Source organism: Halyomorpha halys, unplaced genomic scaffold, assembly GCF_000696795.3.
Source record: "Halyomorpha halys isolate HHAL.00 unplaced genomic scaffold, Hhal_1.1 Scaffold945.1, whole genome shotgun sequence".
Lineage (NCBI taxonomy): Eukaryota > Metazoa > Arthropoda > Insecta > Hemiptera > Pentatomidae > Halyomorpha > Halyomorpha halys.
In genome coordinates, this window is record NW_027107924.1 from 793,033 (window position 1) to 801,946 (window position 8,914).

The window sequence follows — 8,914 nt, forward strand, 5'->3', positions numbered from 1 at the left end:
GTACTACTACAATGTATTTACTTTATTACACTTTTTTAAGCAATCATTATTAAATTAAAATATAGTGAATTTAAATGAACTGTTATTCAAATTCATCATAACTTTAACTTCTGATCATATCTATTAATTTTTTTTGTTTTTTTCACCTGTCAAAACCTTTTAATTTCGATCATTTTTCGGGTAAAACGTTTTTGTCATTGTGATTATAATTATTTTATTTAACTCAAATAAATTTATGTTTTAACTCTTTTTTTTTTTAAATGTTACCTATCGTATAAACAACTACAATTAATAATACTGATTTCTTTTTCGATGTGAGATAACTAGTAAACAAATTATAAAATTATGTATTGTAATTTTAATTACGTACTATTACAATGTATTTACTTTATTGCACTTTTTTAAGCAATCATTATTAAATTAAAATATAGTAAATTTAAATGAACTGTTATTCAAATTCATCATAACTTTAAGTTCTGATCATGACTATTATTTTTTTTTTTGTTAAAAAAAAAATGTTAAAACCTTTTAATTTTGATTATTTTTCGGGTAAAATGTTTTTCTCATTGCGATATTAAAAATTGTATTCAACTCAAAAAAATGAATATATTAAATTCTACCGATCGTATAAACAACTACAATTAATAATACTGATTTTTTTCGATGTGGATAACTAGTAAACAAAAACTTAATTTTTTTATTTAATTAAGATAGATTGTATATCGATAGTGTGAAAAAATCTTACACTTCAAAGGACCGTTTTACGAAATTTTAAATTTGACAGACCTAAAAACTTCTTGTTTTGATTAGCTATTTATACATGTGGAAGTATGCTTTGCTGGACTCACTACATTTTCACTACTGAAATTAGAACCTTTGCATTTTTACTGGAATTTAAAAAAAATCTATCTTAGTAACATAATTTTTTATTCGAATTTTTGATACATTTGATGTAAATTTCAAGGGCCGTTCGTAGTTATAGCTTAGGGAGCTAAGCGATTGCCTCGTTATTGTAAAGGTACCGGTTCGAAACCAGCCTGAGGGGTCGAATTTTATTTCTGTTGCGGTTCCAAGGAATGAAAACTTGATCCATATTTATAATCCATAGTTAGAATAAGTTATTTACCTCTAGACAACCCCGCGTATATCAGAAATGACCAGGAAGCGGATCATAAACAAAAATATATGATGTAAATTTGATTCCGTGACTATGTTGATTTTATCAGTCACAATAAAGCTACATCGATTCTTTGCTTTTAAAAAATGCGCAAGTTGAACTCAACTTCAATATTTTACAATGGTTGAGAATTATTGTTAACATAATAGCATATAAACTTTTAATTTGCTAGTAATATGTACAGGAACAATCGAGTTTGAAATAGGCATATCAATAAAAATACTAATGTTCATTGTGAAATAAACTAATGATAAAAAGCCATCAAAAAGTGGAGGTTCTACCCATGAGTAACTAATATTCTAGCCTGTAGAGAACTCCTACTATCCACACCGCATCCGAGAATTCCAGGTTTAGTAGACTTCGTTGCCGTGCTTCAATCTAAATCGTAACGGAATTCGGGATGGTGCTCGGGCTATTGGACTAAAATAAGTGTAGAGTGTTGATCAATATTCTTTATCCCAAAATATTTTATATTTGCTATTAAATTTAAATGTCCTTCAGAGTTAAAGACTTAATATTTTACTATGCATTTTATATTACACCTACAGATAGCAGTTAGCAGTTCAAAGGCTATCGATCTATACCTATCGATCCCGCCATTACAATCAGCATTGCTAATGCACTGATTCCTATTGTAATTTATGAGGCTTTTGAATATTTATCATAATAGATGCAAATCTGTAGAGCAGTTTAGTACTAAGAATGCAAGACGATATTATTTCCGCGCTTCACATTATGTTGTAGTTCCAGGCAACCTACATTTCACCCAATAAATACAAAAGCCAAGGCTTTGAATGCAGGTGAAAGTATTGATCTAGAAGTAACTAAGGTAATTGTAGCATAAAGTTATATTATTACAATATTACTGAGGCAAAATACTTTTGAGAGCTTCAAAATATATATACTACGAATGGCTGTTGTTTCATTTGTAGTATTGGTATTTTCACATCACGAAGGTTGATGTGTCCATATCCCACACGCTGTCCAACGTTCTCTTGTTGCGTAAGACGGTAACTTGTCGATAATTCTCCCTTATGTCAGAAATAACCTGGAAATCATTCAATGGAAGCCTTTAGGACTTTGCAGATTTCCGTTTTTAGGTGGTTCAATTAAGAGTGTTTATGTAGAGGTAGCTAGTTGGTTGTGTTGGCGTGAAACTTTGAGTGTATTGTTAATAGATTCATTTTGAATGAATCATTATCATTTTCAGAACACAATTCCTTGATAATACCACACTATCGGCATTTATCTCGTCTTAACCGTGAATGTCAGCTTACCGTGTTTAGTGCAAGAGCTTCTTATTGATCTTCTAGGTCTAGATCGGCCGAGTTGGGTCGATGTAGTTGCTTGCAACAACGCAATCCTTTATCACTCATGGATAATGCACTATTTAATGCAACTTTAAGAGTTATAAACTTTGAGCACAGAACTAAGTACTTGGAGAAGACATATTTCGGAGTAGTAATGTGACCGACAATAACCTATATAAATATAGTAATAAATATAAGTACTTAAATCAAAACGATTCTTGATTGACTTCCATGGTTTGATATGCAAATGCAATATATTTTTGTTGTCTTTGGTTTATTCATCGCAACAATGTTTTTTAAAAAATTCCCATTTTTTTAAATTTTTTACCAAGTCATATCGTGACTTTCTTCTCTTTCAGTTTAGATGAAATGGTTTTACAGATTTAGTCAGGTTTAACGTAGAAAATCTTTAAATATTTATGAACAATAGTTCCTAGTTTGTATTTGTGATAATGTTTTTAATTAAGAATTATAGAATATATTAATTGCCAACTTCACAAATGTTTCGAGCACAAACTTAGTAATTACAGGTTTTTAGTAAAATAACTAAAAAAAAAATCTTTAGAGTTGAACAATGTTGCAAGGAAAAATATTTTGTTTATAAGTTGGTGTCTAAAGTCTAAGAAAATAAACTCAAACGTTTGACAATAGGGGGCATATTAATCTTATGTAAAGGAGAAGAGGATGGTTGGAAGTAAAGTCAGTGAAAAACACAGAGGGTCCCCCCCCCATTAACGCCTTGCACATTTGGAACATGCTATCTTCTTACTCAAATGTAGCTCCAACGCTCTTTTTCTTAAATCCATTTATTAATAGATAGATCAAAATGATTATTAAATTAACCCACTAACCTCAGTTGTCCCTTCAGGGAATTATAATTATATTAAAAGAAATATAAGTGTGATTAATGAGCATTAAAAGTCTCACAATTAACTCCGCTTTCTTCCTCACTAATTTAATACAGTTTAAAAATACAATCGGGGTATCTGAAGTACGGTACGTGTAGGTCCCGATGTAAACAAACGTAATTATATTTCTCAAATCATAGAAGAGAAGAATTAAAAGTGAACTTGCAGAGACTGGTCAGTCAATATCTCAAGATATGAAGGCAAGGAGGTTAAGATGGGCGGGACATGTGGCTCGAAGCAATCCATCAAGACGCCTCTTAACAACAATGAATGCCGGTAGTAGGGAAGAGACCACGTGTGAAGCCAAATCATCAACTGGTATCATGTATAAGGTGGATCGATAGAATCAACAAAGATGCGAAAGAGTTTTATTCTGCAAATTGGAAAGCAGTAGCCCAAGATAGGAAAAGAATAGTTCAAATAAATTCAATTTCAGTAACAACGTAAAAAAAAGAATAAAAACCGACATTGTTATTACATCTCAGAAATCGATTTTAAAGAGAAAGTTTTTATCTTTGCACTTATAAATCCATAATTCACATCCACAGGACTGACATTTTATGTTTAGAGTTCTGAACTTCAGCCAAATAAAGTCTTAACTTACTAGTTTATTTTTAGAAATGTCTTTTAGACAAAGTATTGAGTATGTAAAATATTTAATATAGATTGAAAATCAATTTTAATTAAATGATGGATTACATATATTTTTATTTTTTCAGTTTATTACGATACTGCATAAGGGGATTTTTCATATAAAGTTATCTAGTGGCAAAAAAATACTTATCATGAGTTAATAGAATTCCTCCCAAACAACTTCATTATTGAGTTGTGTAATTAGTGGTTAATTGCGTTTGCTTACTTGTGTTATCGCTGTTTGATTATGGAATGAGGTTTACACTGGGCTTTGTATATTCCATCGGTAGTTAATATACAATCCATTCTTCGACGAAGGTCGAGCACATTTATTTATCATAAAATAGGACTGTCAAAATGTGAGAGTGAATTTCAAGAAATATAAATATTAAAAAAGCTCTTATTTGCTATTGCAATTATATCTGACGAAAGATTCTTTTAGTGATGAAGAATTTATAAAAAAATAAGTGTTAAAGCCCAAAAGTATATTTTTCTTTTCTTTAATTTAATTTCTTTACTTCCAATTGGTGTTTTAATTTTTTGTTAATTATAAGTTAATTTCCTTTTTTTTAAATAACAATTCAGTTTTATTTTTTGTAATTAAAATTAAATTATAATTCATTACGCAAATAAGGAAGTTTGTTATAATGCATTGCAGACTCTAATTGGATTACGGTCTGTATACAGACTGATAAGGGTGTCTACAGTCTACAGTACGCTACATAGAGATAGAGAAACCCACCGACTCACCGCTTTTGAGGCCATAAGAATTTTCGGGGTTCGTTTCAGGACCCTCACCCACCCAATCATCGACATCTGGATAACGGCGGATGTTCCAGAATGGAAAATAATAATCGATATGCGCATATCGATCCCCCGGCTATCTACTGTGAGTGACTGAGCAACATGTTTTGTTTGCTTCTAAGTTACTTATTATTTAATTAATTATTGTATAAAGAGAATTGATTTTTTTTGTTTACCTATATATCAAAATAATTCTTTTCTTTTTACTTATTACTATTTTTTTTTGTAACAACAAGACAGTTCATTTTTTTTATTTGTTTATATTTTAATTTCATTAAATTTGTATATCAGTTTGGAAGTTTTTTTTTTATTCTCTAATTTTCCTTCATTATTTTTGTGTTTTTATGATTCATTTCAGGTCCTCCGTTTTTTTAAATTTTCTATCATCCGAACCAGCGAACAATTTTTCTCTGGAGAAGAGGTCGGTTCTTCATTCACGAAACGCCCCTCGCCCCAACAATAAGCTCTTATCAAAATTCTTTAAAAATATGATCCCTTGTCCCGAATTAAATCCTTTAACATGTTCTACCGTTTTATTTCACATTATCAAATTGCGCCTTACTTTGTTAAATGTAAATCTTGTACAAGACAACAAGAAATTACTCGGTAGATTTCGGTTACTACACTACATGTATATATATATTGCCGTGTACGGGGATTCGGGGTTTCTAAGTCCGAATAGGGGTTCCCCGTACACGTATTATATTGAAATGTATTCATATATTTATGTATTTATATTATGTATCTCTATCGGTTCCTTATGGGAACCGGCTGACATAGTATGTGCTATATTTAATTCAAACACTAGACACCATCTGGACCCTCCCTCGCCATGATATGCTAGATATGAATATATCTAATTAACCATTAGAGTTCCTTTCCAACGGTATCGTGTTCACCAATTTACCATGCAATTATATATGAGGTGGCATGCAGGGATTATTAATTATAACGTAAAGCCTTTGTTACATGTTTTATATTTACAATAATAGATACACTACCAAGAATAATATTATGAGAGAGCATGGTAGACTTGTTTCCTTATACTTTAATTATTGTATTATGAATTGAGAAGTACCAGTTGGGATCTTTGATATTTATACTGACTCTAAGTTATTAATACTATTAATTGCCTTTCAAATTACAACGGAAATTGTCTTACTCGTTTTGGTACCTCGGTCGGCTTGGTGGTTGTCCCGGCAGAGCGTCCATATCCGCTATGCTCCGCAGCCTCCCGGCGGAATTTAGGTATGTTGTAATAGTCGAAATCGACGAGCAGTTTCCTGTCTTTTCAGTCTTGCATGAGAATTCCATGTCAATCGTTTGTCGAGATGTAGTCCTAAGTAACGGATCTGTTCGACAGGAATAAGAAAGGTATTATTAAAGGATACTGTTGGGCAAGAGGTCGTTGGTTTACGACGAAGGGTAAATGTGATTTAGTGTGATTTATTGGAATTAATTTTCATCCTCCAATTTTGGCACCATTCTTCAAGGGTGGTGATGTGTGATTGGAGAGTTTGGGATACAATTTAAGGATCATTGTTCACTGACAATATACATGTATCATTAGCATACGTGATGAGGACAGTGTTAGGATGGGTTGGGATGTCAGCTGTGAAAACTGCATAAAGGATAGGACCAAGGATACTACCCTGAGGTACACCAGCAGACTGACGGAATAGGGATGAATAAGCGCCGTTGTAATTTACTTGAAATAATCAATTGGATCTTAAATTTTTATTTGTAAATGTAACCGAAAACATCAAACTTAGATATGGATAAAATGTTTAGTTTGTTTATTTGTTAATGTTAAATATGCAGTAATGTTTTTTATTCTGATATATCTAAATTGCATACAATAATGTTTTTAATGATGATATATCGAAATAGCATACTCAGATTAGTTGTCATTTCTAAATATAAATTATTCTTGTAGAACATATTTTCATAATTGCATATGTAAACTGTCTAATTCTCTTTGTATAGGGACTACTCCAAGTACACAAAATATATCTGCGCCTTGGTTTTAAAAGGGCCAATGCTAATTTTTTCGAACTTTGTGTTCTTTATACCAAACGTTTTCAATTAAATTAGCCTTAAAAATATAACCTAAACTAACATTTAAATAATTAAAATATAACTTATTTTAGTTTATTATTAGACATTGTCAGTTTTTGAATCAAATATTTACTGAATTAGAAACTTTTGAAATAAAGAACACAAAATTAGAAAAAATTAACATTGACCCTTTTAGAACCAAGCTATAGATATATTTCTTTGTTTTTGGAGTAACCCCTATACAAAGAGAATTAGCCGGTACATATTCTCACAGTCTTATAGGATGAGAAGACAAAGAAAAATAAAGATATATGTTTGTGCAAGCTTACATGGATATTTATTATTTACAAGTATACGGGAAAAAGATAATCGGGGAGATGGATATATAATTTATGTTTAAATGATGTTAAGGAGAAAGCTTCATTGTTGGTTATGGGTATGGAATTCAAAAAGAGTTAGCCCGACCGATTAAGAAATTTTCAAATGAAGCATTTCTATGAGAAGGAACTGTACAAATCGTTATGTTGAGATCTTGTTTCTAACAGGTGGTTGGATAAACGGAGCAAGTTTCTTTTGTAGGATGAATTTTTTGTTCAGAAGGGTTAGAATAAGAGAATGGAAAAACTAATTATTGGGATAGAGCCAACATTTCTCGGGATAAGAGTGAGAGAGATATGGGAGCGTCTAGGAATACCCAAGACGAATCTTAGGAGCTCTTCATTAATCTTTTCTGCCTCGACTCGTCTTGAGTCAGATAGTTCTTCATACACCAAGCATTCATACTAAAAGTGGGAGAGAGTGGGGAAGGAAACTACAAGACGAATATTAGTCCCTTCAAACAATACAAAGGCTAGAAACAATAAAACTAAAATATTTAAGATGTAGCTCAATAATAGCACAAAGATGATGAACAAGGTAAAAATTTTAATGTATAAAAACAAAAGATAAAGGAATTTTGAAAATAAATAAATACTCATTGTTTTGGTAACAACAATCAGTCTTGTATTATTGATAAGTATAATTGATCACTCGTAAGGGGTTGTCTCGCCAAAATGTCAATACTGCAACAGTGTCCTTACGATCAGTCACATATTTGAAGAATGTCATTTCTATTCCATGAGCTTAAATAGATTGGGAGTGGGGCCGAGTGTATCGGATCCTCTGAATGATGACCAGAAGAACGTGGAAATGGTTTTGGTTTCCTTAAAAAGGAAAGGCCTTTTGAATAAGATTTAAACCCGAGAGGTTGTTATACGTATTAAATAAATCTAAAATAAGTAATTATTTAATTTGTTTGTTGTTAAAGAGTATCAAATCTTTAAATAGAATTATAAAGTGCGAAACTTGGGCGTTGATGACCTCAGGGTTTTACGCCCTAAAGCCACAGCCAACAACAACAACTATAATTGTGATATTTTTCCATAACACTCTCAAATAGTTGAGACATTATTACATCATCTCTAGCTGTAACCACTCGACCTCTTTTTTTACAAATATTTGTTCTCTAATTTCCCTTCGTTTTAGAGCAATGCCACGGTGATCAGGTAATAATGAACAAAATAATTTTTTATTTTATCTTTTTTTTTTTTTTAATTTGATACAATTTTTAATTTTATTTCTTCTATTATAATCGAACAATACATGAAGAGTATATTGATGCGCCAAATAAACAAACTAACAAACAGTTAACGAGTTCGATTGATAATAAAACACGCTGTAGCTAACCTAACCAGCCTCAAAAGATGAAATCGAATAAAAAAACCCACTTCAAATCATTTACAGAGTTTTAGTAAATAACAGTCCATTTAATAGTGTCCATGACCCAGTAGCAATAACAAAAGTAAACATGGACTCGAGAGCAGGGGATTCTCATTCAACGACTGAAAACTTTTTTATTTTTATTTATTTATTTATTGATATTTACAACTGTATAAAAAAATACAACAAGTAAATTTGATCATAATGACATAATGATATGATACAGGATGTAGAGAAACTACCCAGTAGTAGAACTCTAAAAACAG

The 8,914-nt window shown here is 31.2% G+C and overlaps 1 protein-coding gene across 1 annotated transcript in view; it reads left to right on the forward strand.

Moving 5' to 3' along the window:
- LOC136795500 (uncharacterized) overlaps positions 1–8,914 on the forward strand; it is a gene marked incomplete at its 3' end in the record, with an annotated part of 27,127 nt that overhangs the window by 1,033 nt on the left and 17,180 nt on the right. The gene's annotated exons all lie outside the window — the stretch shown is intronic.